The sequence below is a fragment of the Pyrus communis genome, chromosome 13, assembly GCF_041283825.1.
Source record: "Pyrus communis isolate YQ-2024b chromosome 13, ASM4128382v1, whole genome shotgun sequence".
NCBI classification, from domain to species: Eukaryota; Viridiplantae; Streptophyta; class Magnoliopsida; order Rosales; family Rosaceae; genus Pyrus; species Pyrus communis.
In genome coordinates this window covers 5684591-5704748 of record NC_142577.1, presented here as the reverse complement: position 1 = coordinate 5704748, position 20158 = coordinate 5684591, and the positions used below count along the sequence as shown (strand labels likewise).

Genomic DNA, 20158 nt, shown 5'->3' with positions numbered 1-20158 from the left:
CAGCCGACCGAGGAGCATCTTCAGTTTGGATAAACAGCACTGCGTCAAGGCCGATTGGTTACCTATCCAAGTCTCGGCTGAGGAGGGTTTTCGAATCCTTATTGGCAAGGGTCATCTTATCAGCCTTCTCGGCGAAGTAAGGTGTCACGAGTTACGACATTCGGCGTATCAGAAGCCGAGTGGTTTTATGATTGGGTATTCACAGGTAAGTTTCAGAGTTCGGCATTCTGATGGCCACATTCACCATCAAGACATACATCACCTTTGAATATTTGTGTCTGTATAGTCTAGTATCGATTCGACGTGCTTATACTCTTACGAACATAATCACGGTGATCGAATTAGGCACTGACGATTTGTGAACTTCGCAGAACTAGCAGCCTCGTCTTCAGGCTCTAGAACCCAAAGACCGAGAGTGTTCCTTCCTCGGTCGCAGTCGCAAGATTAAGAAGTCAGCAACGCGCTCAACGCGACAACAACGAATTTTACTCCTTGGCCGAGCTCGGCCAACGAGTTGGCACGCCCCGCATTCAACCGAATGACTTAGTTAGCCTATTAGTTACTCGGCCTGCGCGCCACGTAGGTTTTGTAATTTTTAGGGACAACAGTAACATAAGAAACCGAGTAGCAGTACTAAACCTGTGGGCATCTAAATGGTTGGGTGTGCGGGCTGATTGCTGGATAATTGGTGGGCTATAGACCTATGGTTTTGAATGGCTACATATTTGGATGAATTATATGGGTTTATAAGAATCAAATAACATAAGAACATAAGTTTTCACTTTTCCCATGAAGAGCTAACTCTAAAGCTTCTCCTTCCCCAGTTTCATCAACTCACTCTTTCCAAATTGCAAGCTTTTGAGGGTATTACCTTGCCTTTTGAAGTTGAGCTTTAAAACAAGCCAACTCAGGAAAAAAAAAAAAAAAACAGACAATGATAACTGCTATGAACATATGAAGCAAACAACAGACAAGCTAGCGAAGTCAAATGGGTAATGGATAAGAAGACAATCGATTATTTCTCTATAACAAGAACGAATGATAAAGCCATTGCAAACTATCTACCAATTTTTTCAAAGTTCACGAACAAAGTATTGATAAGTGAGAAGAAACCATTTCTTCCTCAAGTTTCACTTGAACTGGTTCTCAAAGTAATTAGGGTTTAGAATGAGACCTTAAATTGATGGTAACATCACAAATTAAATTCCAACCTAAACTCCTTAAAGTTTTCATGTTTCAAAGAAAATCATTCGAGGAAAATTATATACATATATTAAAATCCAGTTTTCTGGCACTGTTCATTAATAGTGAAAGGGCGACAATGCCCTCGGTTTCTTCATTGCTCTGCGTACTGTTTCCACTTTTCTACAGTGGAAAGTTGGTTATGCCCTTCCCAGGCACGGGTATTTCATCGTTTGTTTCGCTGCTTCGACCGCATCTTTTTGCTTTACCCTTCCCCTTCGTTTTTCACCTTCACTAGTCTGCGATTTTCTCCCTCTTCGTCAGCCCGTCTTTTGCTCTCAAATCCTTTCTTTTTCTTTCGGAAAATAGTCTCGCAAGAGATCCTACGTTTGATTTTTTTTTTTTTTTTTTTGGGATTTAGTTTCCAGTTTCTCCCGTATTGAATCCTTTGTTGTTCGGCGTTTTGTTCTCATCTTGCGATCGTCGGGGCAAGAACTTTAAGGTTAGTTTGTTCTCAATGTTTTATCCTCATTTTGCTATCTCTAGGCCAAGAAATTTAAGGTCTTTGTTTTTGTTTTTGTTTTTGCTGCGGATCTGCAGATTGGGACAATTTTTTTGTGAAATTGGTGACTAATCGCATGCTGCCTCTTCAGATTATTGACAAAGAAATTATATTGAACTTGAGTATGTTTTAAAACAACTACGTGTAATTTTCGATTCTCAGTTTGTATTTGTTTGAAAGAAACCCTGAAAATTGGTTTTCTCTCTCTGCAATTTTTTACTTCCCAATTATATTTGTTTGAAAAAAACTGTGGCAATTTGGTTCTCTGTTGTGTTTATGCTGGCTGTAACAAATTGGTTTACCGTGTGTATAATTTTTTGCTGCAAAATTGTATTTGTTTGAAAGAAAGCCTGATAATTTGGTTGTGTCTTGAGTTAATGCGTTGTGCGTTGAGTTGATGCCGTTTTTCACTATGCTTCTGATTGGTATGTGTTGTGGTTTCAGATTCTAATCGTTCTTTAACAAAAGAGCCTCAATTTGTTTTCCATTTATTTTTTAGAGTTGTTTTCGTTATTGGTTTAAATCAATGTCCAGAAACCAAAAAGCTTTAAAAGCAAAGTATTTAACATTACTTAAGGGTTTTACAGAGGTTTAAAAGCTTGAATGCTTAATTAAAGTTTTGTTTAGATCAATGGACAGAGACAAAAAAGGGTTTGAAAAGGAAAGTATTTAAGATTGCTTGAAGCTTTAACAGAGGTTTAAAATCTTGAGTGACTAATTAAAGCTTAATTATGAATTCAACCATATATTTACTTAAGTTAATCAATCATGTAACTGCTGAATTAAGGTATGTGATTCAATTACCTTTCTGAAAATTAGTACTTTTTTTATTAAGGATCAAGAACATTCATGCTATCAATTTTTCTCAATGATGAGGCATTTCATTTTCTTTCGTTGTCAAATAGTGTTCTATGGTGGTTGCAAAGTAATACATATTTATATAGCAGGTCAATAATAAACAATCTGTTTGGTTCTAATTTTTTGATAATTAGGTATTACTGGAAAGATAATGTGGACAAGGAGCTGTTAACTCTTATTTAAACAAACAGATGCATAAAATTTGTTTTGCATGGCAAAGCTTATATGTGTTTGGTTAACGATGAGGGTATTTCGAGTTTTGTTAATTCAGTAAAATGTTTTGTAGGTTGTTAAATTTTGACATCCGTTTCACTAATACTACTTTTATTCTCAGCAAATATAACATGACCTTACATTTTTTCAACTTTCATCTGATACTGCTTTCTACAGAGAAGATAATCATCGCAGCAAACTCAATCTAACGATACTTTTCCTGCTACTAAAAGCATTCTCAACCTTCAACTTAAGTAAGTGCTCAATTTTTATATATCTACATGGTTTACATAGTTTTTAACCATTACATCACCCATTGTCTTTAACTCTGTGTTGTTTCGAATTGCTTACTTTACTGAAATAATTGTATTTAATCATATTTAATAAATGAAGTTCGTAAGTGAGAGATCTTAGGTTCGATTTTCGCCAAAGGTGAATTTGAACCACACTATTGCTAGCCTATTGTGAGGCTAAGCTCACCCCTCCCCCTTAGTGTAGATAATATCGATTGTTCAAAAATAAAATAAAATAAAATAAAATAAAATAAAATAAATGAAGTTTGTAAAATTGGTTTCCAGGTATGGTTAATCAGTTAAAAGGTTTGTTTAATAATTTGAAGAAAAAGAACAGAAATCACTAATGCAACAGGTATGTCATAACTTCAACAAATAGGTTTCAAAAACATGTAAATACAAGGATCCAACAGTATGTAAAATAAATTAACGTTTTGTTAATTTTTTTTCATTACTATTCTACATTTAAATCCAATATTTACTGACCTTTCTCCTCAAGGGAATTAGTTACTACTAATTTATACAGACTATCTTCTATTTATCTAATCTAAATACATGGCCAATTCCTTGCCTACACATTGAGAGGTTAAGTTAAACATAAAAAAGTCTTAAGTATAAACGTCCCCACTAGAGATATGCCAACTCCACATGCTTTAATTAAGCTAAGGAACATCTTACCAATAGAAGAATTGTTAAATCTATCCATGCACCGTTCCTGTTAGTCATTGATTAGATTTAATAATTCTTCTACACCTAATGTATTCTTTCACTAAGTTAAAGCATGTGGAGAGGGTGGATCTTTGGTGGGAGCATTTGTACTCATACTATTCCATGTTTATCTTAAACCTTTCAATGCATAGATAAAAAATTGGATGTCACATCCCAGTCTCGGCTCCGCTGTAGCACGATATTGTCCGCTTTGAGCTTACCATTCCCTCACGGTTTTGTTTCTGGGAACTCACATGAGAACGTCCTAGCGGGTCACCCATCCTAGGAATGCTTTCACCTGAATTCGCTCAACTTTAGAGTTCTGATGGAATCCGAAGTCAGTGAGTTCTTAAAAAGCCTCGTGCTATATGGAGGTGGACATGTACATATAAGGCACACCATCCCTTCTCTGTTGGTTGATGAGGGATGTTACATTGGCTATACATTTAGGATAGGTCAAATAATAAAGTTTGTATATAAATTGCTGATAGTTAATTCCTATCAGGAGAAAAGATGGAAATCTGTATTTTTCTTCCGAATAATGGAGCATAAAAAACATCTCTATATTGCAGAGAGCAACCTATCTAGCTAAATTTGATCCATCCTCTTAATATGCATGGTTTGCAGTTTCTGATTTTTAATCAAACTTCACACTATTATTTTCATTTGGTGATAAGTTTTATAAAATTTGCCCATCCTCTTAATACACATGGTGTGCAGTTTGTGATATTTTTGCATAGTTTTATAATCTTTAAACATCATTTCATGACATTTTGGGAAATGATGTACCAATTTATCTCTCCACTGTCTTAAATTGTATAAAATTAACCCTATATTTTGTTCATGAAAGTACAGCAGTGAACTGACATTACATAAATTCTCAATCCAAGTAAGTCCTCAATTTCATATATTTTAATTTTTTTTTTATACTTTTGTTCACATTAATCAATATGATACTGCAGTTTGAAAGATATACATCTATTTACTTTCAAACCTAAATTCTACATCTATTAGATCAAATTTACAAAACCCCTACATGCTTAGACATATATTTATTTAGCTCTCTGTATTAAGAATTTATCGGTGTTGTTCTTCTCATTTAAAAAAAAAAATTAAATTTAATAACTTCATGTACTCTGTTTGGATACTTTGAAGGTATGAACACAACAATAAATATTTAAGTCTGTGACATCAGGCAATTTAGCATGGTTACTTCTTGTTCTCTTCAAGATGAGACAAAATGACACAACCGAACCCGGGATGTTCACTAGGATTCCAAATCGAGCTGTGTTGGCCAACACCTGGAATGTGACGAAGCCATAAAGTGTGGTAATGTATAAAATATGAATAAATTTGAACCTAAAAGTGTCTAAATACCAGAGTGCGCTACGAGTGGGAGCGAACCCATTTCACACGCGATGTCAGAGCATAAGTAAAGTAAAGTAGTGTGGGTAAGAATCATACCCTTAAAAGTAGCCACCAATACTAAGATTAGCCATATATCCTCGTCGATACAAACTCGGCAGTTAAAATCTGAAGGGGTACAAAACAGAAAGTGTGAGTCAGCAATAAAACCAAGCTTCCCAAAACTATTACCTCTCTAACAGTGATAACCCCTTGGTGTGAAAATTATGTTGACACACAAATTAAACCCTATTTGTGACAATTGTAGTATATATGCAAGTAGGGATCGTTCTAACCGGGGATTAACTAGGGATGCTAATCTATGCTAAACTGACTTAAAAACACAGAATTAAGCTTTAAAACACTTACCTAGACCTTTATGACTCAAAACAACGTAAAAAGACTCAAAACAGCCCAAAACACTCAAATAGACTCAAACTAGACTCTAAAGGGTGATTTGGACGAAATTAATTAAAATGGACAAATTGTAAACTAAACAGATTAGGCACTAAATTAGGTGAATTGAATGGGAAAAAGGCTAGTTAGGGGGTTCTTCTCCACACATGCACATATGTAACATAAATTGATTTCCAGATTTTATCATTTTTAAACCATGAATGACAATGCTTCAAATTAATTGTGAAAAGCACAAATTAACTTTCAGATTTTCCTAGTTTCATTGAATTGGATGGAATACGCATCGACAATCAAATTATTCTTATCAAATTCCCTACATGAACTGCATAATAGAGATAAAATCAAAGATCATTAAGCTTTTTGAAAACCCTAAGTATTGACTTGGCATTTGTAACTATGAATTGCATGATACTCTTGCCTAGAATTTACTTAATACAATCATGACTAGTGATTTCCACTACTTATGAATATAAGGTCATAACGATTAGGTGAAATTTCCTTATATCCTAGCATCAAATTCATGTATGAAAACTAAGTATGCATCCTTAATCAACACACAAGAACAAGTTCTCAATAAATCAATTAAGTAAATCACATCCACAATTCAAGAAACAAAATCTGGAGGAAATCAATTCATATAAAACATATGCCCATGGTTTCGAATTCACCCCTAACTAAGAAAAACTTAGTTACACATGTTCATAACAATTGAAAAGCAAATTAAAATAAACATGGAAACGAAACAAGGGAAGAAAGAACTCTGAAAGTCTCCAATGGATGCAGATTTCTTGCGGCACAAGATGGTCTTTCTCATATGGAAGCCACGATGCTTCTTCTTCTCCTTAGGACTTGCGGCACAAGATGTGTTTTCTGAATGAATGGTGGCTGATGTTAATGGATGAATGAATTGAATGTTGAATGGCTGCCTAAGGTGTCTAAAGGGTGCGGCAACTTTAAGTTTTATATATATATAGCATGGCAAAACCCTAGCAATCAGATTTAGGGTTAAACCTAGCCAATGTAAGTGTTTAGGGCCCCTAGGTTGCGGCAAGGGTTTGGGAATTAAGTCCTAGCACAATCAATCTCAGATATGGACTTATACAATCCAAATCCAAGAGAAAAAGGGCCAAATAAAATCAGAATCCAATCAGAAATAGGTTTAAGAATTTTCGTCCAAAATTGAGCCTTCTAGAAACTAAGTGTTTTATGGCTGATTTTGGGTGTTCTAGAAGGCATAAAAGGGGGGGAAGGTGTGGCACCCTTTTAGGGTCAGATAGGGCTTCTAGAAATTAGGTTTTTAGGTCCACTTGCAGCTAGGATTAAGGTGGAACAAGATTAGGTTAGGATAAGATAAGATAAGGTTTGGATAAGATAAGGTTGGATAAGGTTTTGGATAATGTTTTCTCTTTTCTTGCACTTTCCTTATCTTCTTTGTCATGAACTTTCCTTTTCTGATTTGTAGCATGTTTCTAACCTCTTTTGACTCCAAATTCGTCCATCCATGTTGTTTCATATACAAGCTATCCAAAATAAGCCCAAAACTGCTCTAAAAGGCTCAAAATTGCCTTTTCTTGCCATGTTTGTCATTAGGACCTACAAACAAACGAAAATAACTCAAAACACTATAATAAGTAGTAATTAGCTCACTAAATGTAAGGAAATAACATAACTAAGTAGCATAAATATGCTCCTATCAAACTCCCCCACACTTAGCTTTTGCTAGTCCTCGAGCAAAACGAAATAAACAAAACAAACAAAACACAACCTAAACCTTTCAACATTACCTCAGGGATTTCCAATACAACATGACATATTAATGATCATCACTCCCATAGATTTTAATTATCCCTACTCTCGAGCACATACTTAATCATAGTTACCACTCACTAGCTCGCATTTCATCAATTAAAACATGATTTTGAATGTAGTAACATGCCTTAGAGAATCCCTCAATTCCTCACAAGATATAATCTCTATTTTCACACATATTTTCTAACTACTTTCTACACTAGGTATATGTGAGAAGATTGATGTAAACATGTAGACGAGCCACTCATATATGTATAATGAAAGAAAGCACTTTCTGGAATTATTAATGCATGTATATATATGATCTCATGAATGGAATGCCACTACTTAGACGCGAGAACCAGGGATACCATATGCTCAAATCCATTTTAAACTCCACATATTGAAACACATAGCAATCAAGATAGAAGTCTAAGGGTTGTAATGGGGCTAAGGTATTGGCTAACAAGGAAATGTAGAGGAAACAAACGTTCTTAAAGCAATAGTGAGCAAAGTAATGAATTAGGCACTTAAAATTCCCTTTTGAATGCATAAATCAACTTTGAACACCCAAGGGGAAGTCACAAAAACTTAGGGCCATATTCAATTTTTTGGACCATTTCTTCAACAATCAACGCTTGTGAGTTCATTCTCACTTATTTTCACTCATTTTCTTTCTTTTCTTCTTCTTTTTCTTCTTTTTCACACATTTTTTTTTCCCGTGCCTCCTTTAAGACTTAAGCACACACACACAAAAATCCCTTCCCCCACACTTGTTTTCTGCAATAATGTCACTAAAAAAGAATTCGTTCTAAGTCATGCTCCACTATACTTCAAGAACAACGGTATGGGAAAGTCCTATTCTATGCTAGGTAAGGGTGATTTGGTTAACAAAGAAAATAGGCTGAATAAGGCTCAAAGGGGTTTAATCCTACAATACAAATGACAAGGGTGGATTCGGCTATTTGGCTATGGTGGTGACTACTAAACAACTTCATCTTGTTATTTGCTATGCTAATCAATTTCATGCTTTGAATGAAACGGGTATGAGTTCTAGTATTTGGAACTATAGTGATAAAACGCATTCTAAGTAGCAACCAAACAAAGAATAATGAGATCATGCAACGACTTTAGAAAACAAGAAATCAAGATTAATAACTCTCCAAAGAACGTTTAGGCTCAAGTCTCTCAGAGTTGTAGCGTTAGTTTGAGTTTCTTCCTTCAAGCATGTTACAAAAACTGATTTTTTTCTTTTGTGATTACATGTAAATTCGTAAATGTCAACTACAACTAAGTATAAACCAAAGAGCATATCAAACTTCCATCCGTGTTTGTAACTTTCTTTAATAGTCATGCAATTAAAAATTAAATCCTCATCATTGTGTTGGAAGGTACCCTAAGACACAAACAAACATAAAAACAAAAACGACTCTAACAACAACTCTTTTTGGGTTTTTCAAACACTTTTTCGATTTTTTTTTTTTTCAAATTTTCGGATTTTCTGATTAAGACACATAAAAACACTTAAAAACAGTGAAAAACAACTTTAGAATTATAGGTGATAAAATCCAACGAATTTTCATGCAAAAACAACTTGTTTACCCCCCTCACACTTAAACTAAACATTGTCCCCAATGTTTTAAGCATAAACTCCCAAGCAAACAAACAAATAACACAACTAACAACATGACAAGCATGGCAAAGTAAACGCAATAGAGAGTAGGGTTTAAGAACGCAAATCTGGTTGTGGAGCTAGAGTTCCATCATCTCCTCGTTTGAACACATGGGTTGCCTCCCAAGAAGCGCTTGCTTTAACGTCTTCCAGCCGGACGATACCTCTTTTTAATCTTCACTAGGGCTCACGGCATGGAGGGGTATGTCCTCTACGGTATGCTCCTTGAAATTTTCGTAGTAGGGCTTCAAACGGTGTCCATTCACTTTAAATTCATGTTCCGTCTTCAAAATTTGAATTTGGACTGCACCATGAGGAAAGACATTAGTAATAACAAAAGGACCTATCCATTTAGAACGTAACTTACCTGGAAACAAGCGAAGGCGAGAATTGAAGAGTAACACTTTATGCCCTATTGAGAATGTCTTGCTCCGAATCATCCTGTCATGGTAAGCCTTTGTTTTCTCTTTGTAAATGCGCGCGTTCTCATAAGCCTCATTCCTTATCTCCTCAAGCTCATTCAATTGAAGCTTCCAATGAACTCTAGCGGCATCTATGTCCATATTGAATGTCTTTACGGCCCAATGTGCTTTGTACTCCAATTCAACGGGAAGATGGCATGATTTCCCGTAAATGAGCCGAAATGAAGACATCCCAATTGGTGTTTTGTAGGCGGTACGATATGCCCATAATGCGTCATTCAAACGCAAGCTCCAATCCTTCCGAGTTGACCCAACGGTTTTCTCTAAAATCTGCTTGATTTCTCGATTAGAAACCTTGGCTTGCCCACTTGTTTGAGGATGATAAGGTGTTGCCACCTTATGTATGACATTGTACTTCTTGAGCAACGCCTCTATGGTCCGATTACAAAAGTGAGAACCTCCATCACTTATAAGAACCCTTGGCATTCCAAATCTTGCGAATATGTTAATTTTCACAAATTCTGCAACCACTTTGGAATCATTAGTCCGGGTGGCTTTTGCTTCCACCCATTTCGAAACATAATCAACCGCAAGTAAAATATAAACACAACCATAAGATGAAGGAAAATGACCCATAAAATTAATGCCCCAAACATCAAAGATTTCGACAGAAAAGATGGGATGTTGCGGCATTTGGTCTTTGGCACCTATATTGCCCGTTCTTTGGCAACGATCACAAGTCACACAAAAAATTCTAGCATCCTTAAATATAGTAGGCCAATAAAATCCACATTCTAAGACTTTATGTGATGTTCTTTGAGTGCCAAAATGACCCCCACATGCATAAGTGTGACAGAAAGTTAAAATTGAATTAAAACTCCGTTTCATGCACACCTACGTAAAATCTGATCAGGGCAATATTTCCATAAATATGGGTCATCCCACACATAAAAACGTGCATCCTTTTTAAGTTTATCACTTTGGTACTTGTTTAGGGTGCTTGGAACTTGTTTAGACACTAAATAGTTCACTAAATCGGCATACCATGGTGCACTTACCTCGATGGACAACAACTGCTCGTCTGGGAATGTCTCTGGGATAGGCACGACATCCTCCTCAAGCACCATACGGCTTAAATGGTCAGCCACCACGTTTTCACTTCCTTTCTTGTCCCGGATTTCGATATCGAACTCTTAAAGTAAGAGCATCCAACGAATAAGCTGTGGTTTGGCCTCCTTCTTCGTAAGTAAGTACTTCAACGCTGCATGATCAGAATAGATTATAACTTTAGTACCAAGTAAATAAGAATGAAATTTATCTAAAGCAAAAACAACAGCTAGAAGTTCTTTTTCCGTTGTGGAGTAGTTCAATTGAGCATCATTTAGGGTCCGAGATGCATAGTATATGACATACGGCTGCTTGTTCTTCCGTTGGCCTAAAACAGCTCCTAATGCATAATCTGAGACATCACACATAAGCTCAAAATGAAGGCTCTAATCTGGTGGAACTATGATAGGGGCCGAAGTAAGCATCTCCTTTAAGTGTTTGAAGGCCTTTTCACATTCCTCGTCGAACTTGAATGGTACCTCATTCTGGAGAAGTCGGCATAGGGGTTGGGCAATCTTAGAAAAGTCTTTGATGAATCGCCTATAAAATCCTGCATGTCCAAGAAAAGAACGAGCCTCTCTAAACAAAGTAGGAGAGGGTAAGTACCGTACAAGATCTATTTTTGATTTATCCATTTCAATACACTTGGCCGAAATAATATGTCCTAGAACTATTCCTTGTTTTACCATAAAATGACATTTTTTCCAATTTAAAACAAGGTTAGTTTCAATGCATCGTTTCAGGATTAATGTGAGATTATCTAAACAATCATCAAACGAATCACCAAATACGCTAAAATCATCCATGAAAATTTCAATAATCTTTTCTACAAAATCTGAAAAGATACTTACCATGCATCTTTGAAAGGTGGCTGGTGCATTACATAAACCACATGGCATTCGACGATAAGCAAAAGTGCCAAATAAACAAGTAAAAGTAGTCTTTTCTTGATCATCTGGAGCTATAACAATTTGATTATATCCCGAATAACCATCAAGAAAACAATAAAAAGAATGACCGGCTAACCTTTCAAGCATTTGATCAATGAATGACAAAGGGAAGTGATCTTTCCTTGTGGTGGCGTTGAGCTTCCTATAGTCAATGCACACTCTCCAACCTGTTTGGATACGGGTTGGCACAAGCTCATTCTCGGCATTCTTCACCACAGTCACTCCGGATTTCTTTGGCACAACTTGAACCGGTAAAACCCAACGGCTATCCGAGATAGGATAGATCACCCCACAATCAAGAAGCTTGATAATCTCCTTTTTCACAACTTCCATCATTAGAGGGTTAAGCCGGCGTTGAGCCTCTGTAGTTGGTTTAGCCCCCTCCTCTAGAAGTATGCGATGCATGCAAGTTGTCGGACTAATACCCTTGATGTCGGCCAAGGTCCATCCTATGGCCGTTTTGTGCTCTTTCAACACCCAAATCAATTTCTCCTCCTTCATTACCGTGAGGGATGAGGAAACTATGACGGGCAACGTCTCATTCTCTCCCAAATGGACATACTTCAAATGATCCGGCAATGGTTTAAGCTCAAGAATGGGTGCCTAAATCACTGAAGGTAACAACTTGTTAGTAGAAACAGGAATTGGAATTAGGTTTGGAGGCTTACCAAAGTGTTGTGGCAACGACTCAAGGACAGCAACCATCTCGGCCTCATCTTCACATGTAGGCACGGCATGGAATTCCACATGCATGTCGTGGGTTTTATCCTCTCCTATCCCTTCGTTTTTAAGTCTCATTCCTTTAGTAATGGTCATTTCAAGGGGGTCCTTCTCCAAGGAGTCAAGATAATCCTGCACCAATGAATCAAATATATCAATAAAAAAACAAGAATGATCATCTTTAGGATATTTTATAGTTTCAGAAAGATTGAAATCAATAACTTCCCCATCAAATTCCATTGTTAATGTCCCCTTGAACACGTCTATCTTGGTGCGGGCCGTTTTCATGAAAGGTCTCCCAATGAGGATCGGCAATGGTGTAGAATGGGCCGAATCTTCCATGTCAAGCACATAAAAGTCCGCTGGGAAAATCAAATTGTTAACCTGCACCAAAACATCTTCCAAAACTCCTTTTGGATATGCATTAGAACGATCGGCTAATTGAATAATCACACCATCATTTTTAAGCTCTCCTAAGTTCATAGATGCATAAATTGAATAAGGCATGACATTAATTGACGCTCCTAAGTCTAACATAGCATGTTCAAACTTAGTATCTCCAATAACACAATGAATTGTAAAACTACCCGGATCTTTGCATTTAGGTGGTAATTTTCTTTGTAGCACTGTAGACACATTCTCACTTACTTGGACCACCTCCTTGTTTGAAATCCTCTTTCTCGTTGTGCAAAGTTCTTTTAAGAACTTGGCATATTTAGGAACTTGCTTGATTGCATCAAGGAGCGGAATGTTAACTTGAACTTTCCTAAAGGTTTCTAAAATGTCCTTTTCACTCTCCTCCTTCTTTGATTGCCTAAACCTGCTAGGAAAGGGTACATTTAGTGGAATAGAACTTGACAAAGTCGAATTTGGACTTACCTTAGAGGTGTTGGACGGTTTTGGAACAATAGGGGGCTGCGGCAAGAAGAGGAGGAACAAGGAAAAAAGGCCACGGCAAGGGTGAAACAAACCTTGCCGCAACCCCTTATTGTTCCAAAACCGTCCAACACCCCTAAGGTAAGTCCAAATTCGACTTTGTCAAGTTCTATTCCACTAAATGTGCCATTTCCTAGCAGGTTTAGGCAATCAAAGAAGGATGAGAGTGAAAGGACATTTTGGAAATCTTTAGGAAAGTTCAAGTCAACATTCCGCTCCTTGATGCAATCAAGCAAGTTTCTAAGTATGCCAAGTTCTTAAAAGAGCTTTGCATAACGAGGAAGAGGATTTCAAACAAGAAGGTGGTCCAAGTAAGTGAGAATGTGCCTGCAGTGCTACAAAGAAAATTACCACCTAAATGCAAAGATCCGGGTAGTTTTACAATTCCTTGTGTTATTGGAGATACTAAGTTTGAACATGCTATGTTAGACTTAGGAGCGTCAATTAATGTCATGCCTTATTCAATTTATGCATCTATGAACTTAGGAGAGCTTAAAAATGATGGTGTGATTATTCAATTAGCCGATCGTTCTAATGCATATCCAAAAGGAGTTTTGGAAGATGTTCTGGTGCAGGTTAACAATTTGATTTTCCCAGCGGACTTTTATGTGCTTGACATGGAAGATTCGGCCCATTCTACACCATTGCCGATCCTCATTGGGAGACCTTTCATGAAAACGGCCCGCACCAAGATAGACGTGTTCAAGGGGACATTAACAATGGAATTTGATGAGGAAGTTATTGATTTCAATCTTTCTGAAACTATAAAATATCCTAAAGATGATCATTCTTGTTTTTCTATTGATATATTTGATTCATTGGCGCAGGATTATCTTGACTCCTTGGAGAGGGACCCCCTTGAAATGACCATTACTAAAGGAATGAGACTTAAAAACGAAGGGGTAGGAAAGGATAAAACCCACGGCATGCATGTGGAATTCCATGTCGTGCCTACATGTGAAGATGAGGCCGAGATGGTTGCTACCCTTGAATCGTTGCCACAACACTTTGGTAAGCCTCCAAACTCAATTCCAATTCTTGTTTCTACTAACAAGTTGTTACCTTCAGTGATTCAGGCACCCATTCTTGAGCTTAAACCATTGCCGAATCATTTGAAGTATGTCTATTTGGGAGAGAATGAGACGTTGCCCGTCATAGTTTCCTCATCCCTCACGGCAATGGAGGAGGAGAAATTGATTCAGGTGTTGAAAGAGCATAAAACGGCCATAGGATGGACCTTGGCCGACATCAAGGGTATTAGTCCTACAACTTGCATGCATCGCATACTTCTAGAGGAGAGGGCTAAACCAACTAGAGAGGCTCAACGTCGGCTTAACCCTCCAATGATGGAAGTTGTAAAAAAGGAGATTATCAAGCTTCTTGATTGTGGGGTGATCTATCCTATTTCAGATAGCCGTTGGGTTTCACCGGTTCAAGTTGTGCCAAAGAAATCCCGAGTGACTGTGGTGAAGAATGCCGAGAATGAGCTTGTGCCAATCCGTATCCAAATAGGTTGGAGAGTGTGCATTGACTATAGGAAGCTCAACGCCACCACAAGGAAAGATCATTTCCCTTTGTCATTCATTGATCAAATACTTGAAAGGTTAGCCGGTCATTCTTTTTATTGTTTTCTTGATGGTTATTCGGGATATAATCAAATTGTTATAGCTCCAGATGATCAAGAAAAGACTACTTTTACTTGTCCATTTGGCACTTTTGCTTATAGTCGAATGTCATGTGGTTTATGTAATACACCAGCCACCTTTCAAAGATGCATGGTAAGTATCTTTTCAGATTTTGTAGAAAAGATTATTGAAATTTTCATGGATGATTTTAGCGTGTTTGGTGATTCGTTTGATGATTGTTTAGATAATCTCACATTAATCCTGAAATGATGCATTGAAACTAACCTTGTTTTAAATTGGTAAAAATGTTATTTTATGGTAAAACAAGGAATAGTTCTAGGACATATTATTTCGGCCAAGGGTATTTAAGTGGATAAATCAAAAATAGATCTTGTACGGTACTTACCCTCTCCTGCTTTGGTTAGAGAGGTTCGTTCTTTTCTTGGACATACAGGATTTTATAGGCGATTCATCAAAGACTTTTCTAAGATTGCCCAACCACTATGCCGACTTCTCTAAAAGGAGGTACCATTCAAGTTCGACGAGGAATGTGAAAAGACCTTCAAACACCTAAAGGAGATGCTTACTTCGGCCCCTATCATAGTTCCACCAGATTGGAGCCTTCCTTTTGAGCTTATGTGTGATGCCTCAGATTATGCATTCGGAGCTGTTTTAGGCCAACGGAAGAACAAGCAGCCGTATGTCATATACTATGCATCTCGGACCCTAAATGATGCTCAATTGAACTACTCCACAACGGAAAAAGAACTTCTAGCTGTTGTTTTTGCTTTAGATAAATTTCATTCTTATTTACTTGGTACTAAAGTTATAATCTATTCTGATCATGCAGCGTTGAAGTACTTACTTACGAAGAAGGAGGTCAAACCACGGCTTATTCGTTGGATGCTCTTACTTTAAGAGTTCGATATCGAAATCCGGGACAAGAAAGGAAGTGAAAACGTGGTGGCTGACCATTTAAGTCGTATGGTGCATGAGGAGGATGCCGTGCCTTTCCCAGACGAGCAGTTGCTGTCCATCGAGGTAAGTGCACCATGGTATGCCGATTTAGTGAACTATTTAGTGTCTAAACAAATTTCAAGCACCAAAGTGACAAACTTAAAAAGGATGCACGATTTTATGTGTGGGATGACCCATATTTGTGGAAATATTGCCCTGATCAGATTTTACGTAGGTGCATGAAACGGAGTTTTAATTCAATTTTAACTTTCTGTCACACTTATGCATGTGGGGGTCATTTTGGCACTCAAAGAACAACACATAAAGTCTTAGAATGTGGATTTTATTGACCTACTATATTTAAGAATGCTAGAATTTTTTGTGTGACTTGTGATCGTTGCCAAAGAACGGGCAATATAGGTGCCAAAGACCAAATGCCGCAACATCCCATCTTTTCTGTCGAAATCTTTGATGTTTGGGGCATTGATTTTGTGGGTCCTTTTCCTTCATCTTATGGTTGTGTTTATATTTTACTTGCGGTAGATTATGTTTCGAAATGGGTGGAAGCAAAAGCTACCCGGACTAATGATTCCAAAGTGGTTGCAGAATTTGTGAAAACTAACATATTTGTAAGATTTGGAATGCCAAGGGTTCTTATAAGTGATGGAGGTTCTCACTTTTGTAATCGGACCATAGAGGCGTTGCTCAAGAAGTACAATGTCACACATAAGGTGGCAACACCTTATCATCCTCAAACAAGTGGGCAAGCCGAGGTTTCTATTCGAGAAATCAAGCAGATTTTAGAGAAGACCGTTAGGCCAACTTGGAAGGATTGGAGCTTGCGTTTGAATGACGCATTGTGGGCATATCGTACCGCCTAAAAAACACCAATTGGGATGTCTCCATTTCGGCTCATTTATGGGAAACCATGCCATCTTCCCGTTGAATTGGAGCATAAAGCACATTGGGCCGTAAAGACATTCAATATGGACATAGATGCTCTTGGAGTTCATAGGAAGCTTCAATTGAATGAGCTTGAAGAGATAAGGAATGAGGCTTATGAGAACGCGCGCATTTACAAAGAGAAAACAAAGGCTTACCATGACAGGATGATTTAGAGCAAGACATTCTCAATAGGGCAGAACGTGTTACTCTTCAATTCTCGCATTCGCTTGTTTCCAGGTAAGTTGCGTTCTAAATGGATAGGTCCTTTTGTTATTACTAATGTCTTTCCTCATGGTGCAGTCCAAATTCAAATTTTGAAGACGGGACATGAATTTAAAGTGAATGGACACCGTTTGAAGCCCTACTACGAAAATTTCAAGGAGCATACCGTGGAGGACATACCCTTCTGATAGGAGCATATTTATGCGCCTTAGTTAGCTAGTTCTTATGCATTTTTTGTTATGTTTTATTCGTTAAAGTAGTCTTTTAAGCTACTTTCATGTGTTTTCAGGTTTAAAGGACATAATACATGAAATAATGCAATTGGGAGCTTTTGGAGCAAAACTGAGCTGGAATGTGGTGTATGCAAATGGAGCACGAGGAATGAACGAGGTTGAAGGTCAAAGGAGCTTAAGAAATGAAGAAATGAAAGTGAAGAGCAAGGAAGTCGGAATTGGTAACCAAAGTTTCTAAAGTTGGAAGTTTCTATTCTTGGAGGTTTCCATTGTCGTGAGTTTCTATTCTTAGCTTTGGGCTTTTAGATGACCTAAACCCTAACCTTAGCCCATTTTAGAGCCATTGCCGTGGGCTTTAGCCCAAGTCCTTTCCCTTGCCATGCAAGGGGGGGCATTTTAGGCCCAAATCCATGCATTAAGCCCTTCACCCTAATTGGCCCAAATCCATGCATTAAGCCCTTCACCCTAATTGGCCCAAATCCATGCATTAAGCCCTTCACCCTAATTCTTCCTCCTAATTAGTGCATTCCACCATTCCATTCCATAATTTCCATTAGTGCATCCCACCATTCCATTCACACTTAAATGCCCATTATCCCATTTTTTTTAGCTTTTAAATTCCACACCATCCCATTATCCTTTACATCCACTAAATCATGCATCCACATTCACCTAAATAAACCCTAAATTACATCCACTAAACCATCCATCCACCATAATTCCCACCATCCACACCTTTTCCCATCCACCAAATACCTTAAACAAACATCCATTAACACCCATTCTCTTCCTATAAATACCCATTCATTCCATTCACCAAATCATCTCATTTTCCATTGTAATACACAAACACTTCCCCTTCTCCATCTTCTCCATTTCCACTCCATTCCACACTTCCATCCCATCAACCAACCTATCCTTAAACCTTGTGCTACAACAACGAGGAAGAGAAGAGTGCCTAAACGTTCATACAATTCAAGTTTTGAGTTGTTGGAATGTTTAGGTGTTTCTTTGATTTCAAAGTTTCATTTTAATTCTCTTTGTTTTGTACGTATAAGGAATGGAAGAGAAGGGTGCTTAAACGTTCATACAATTCAAGTTTTGAGTTGTTGGAATGTTTAGGTGTTTCTTTGATTTCAAAGTTATGAGGAACTAAATCCCCCTAGTTAGCTAGGGGGTGATTCGAAACCATGGTTATACTTGCAATATGAATTGATTACTTTTGGTTGGGATTTCATGAATGTTGGATTCAATTTGTTTAACCGTTTGATTGATAACTTATTTATGAATGTTTATTAAGAATGCGCGCTTAATTTTCATGCATAAATATGACGCTAGAATATAAGTGAATTTCACCTAATCGTTATGAACTTATATTCACAAGTAGTGGAGGTTGCTTATAAACAATCGCGTTAAATGAATTCTTGGCACGAGTATCATGCTTTTCATAGTTACAAATGCCTTGTCGATGCTTATAATTTCCAAAGAACGTAATGATTCTAACTTGTATCTTTATCATGCTGTTCATATAGAGAACTTGTTAGGAATAATTTGTTTGCGATGCATATTCATCCAATTCAATGATTCTAGGGAAATTTGAAGGTTAATTTAAGCGGACCTAATTAACTTGGAGTGTCGAGTTTCATAATTTATCGAAAGACCAACTGAGAATCAATTTTGTATGCAAGTATAACATGTGTGGAGATGAACCCCTTGGCTATTCCATCATCCATATTTTCATCTCATTCATATTTACGTTTTGCCTTTAATTACAATTTGTCCATTTAATTTAATATCGTCCAAACACAATCCCCCCTTTACTTTATTGTCAAATTAGTTAGAAATCAATTTAGTTTGTGTTTTTATAGAATTTTGAGTCTTTTGGTTTGTCTTAATGATTTAACGTTTAGTTTCACATTCTTTGAGTCTAGTTTAGTGTTTTATATTGTTTTTACGTTTTTGAGTCAAAAATCCAAGTGATTAACAATCCCTCCTAATCCCCGGTCCAGAACGATCCCTACTTATACTTATACTACAATTGTCAAAAAGAGGGTTTAATTTGTGCGCGTATAAAACTCGCATCACCTTCCATGTCCATAGACTCTACAATGCATTAACAAGTATGCCAAATGAACTTAATCAATATAAAATGATATATCAGCCGGAATCACCTAATGTGACTCGTACGACTGTACTCATATCTCATCAATCAATTCTAGCATACAAGTTGGGAGTCACCTCTAATGACTTGTACGACTTATCCATATCTCATCAATCATCCTTGCACACGAGTCGGAATCACCTCTAGTGGTCTGTAAGACAGGACTGGGTGTAAATAAGTACGCTCAAGTGCTACGATCATGTGAAGACTGTGCGAATAATCACGGGTCACCTACGAGTTAGAACCACCTATAGTGGTCTGTACGACAGGCATGCGCACCTACCTTAAGTCCAAGGTAAGCGTAAGGTGCGGGAGGTGAACATCATGTGAAGGACTGTGCCCTGGCCACGGGCGGGAGCACTAACACCAGGTTGCAGGTATCCATATCACATCAATTAATACTAGTATACAAGTCGGGAGTCACCTATAGTGACTTGTACGACTTAATCTATAGCTCATCAAACATCCCTGCACACGAGTCGGAACCACCTCTAGTGGTCTGTACGACATGATTGGGTGTAAATAAGTACGCTTAAGTGCTACGATCACGTGAAGACTGGACGAATAATTGCGGGTCATCTACGAATCGGAACCACCTATAGTGGTCTGTACGACAAGCCTATGCACCTACCTTGAGTCAAAGGTGAGCGTAAGGTGCGAGAGGTGAACATCACATGAAGGATTGTGCCCTGGCCACGAGTGGGAGCACTAACACCGGGGTGCAAGTTTATGAGCTCTTAATGCATCTCAATATAACATGTACAACTCATGGCAACAAGTACG

General features: G+C 37.5%; 1 long non-coding RNA gene across 1 annotated transcript; it reads left to right on the top strand.

Moving 5' to 3' along the window:
- Positions 1-1314: 1314 nt before the first annotated feature.
- On the top strand, positions 1315-4462 carry LOC148691653 (uncharacterized). Its single transcript, XR_015954817.1, has 3 exons — positions 1315-1684; positions 1783-1866; positions 2993-4462. It is a non-coding gene; the product is annotated as an uncharacterized LOC148691653 (long non-coding RNA).
- The last annotated feature ends 15696 nt before the right edge of the window (positions 4463-20158 follow it).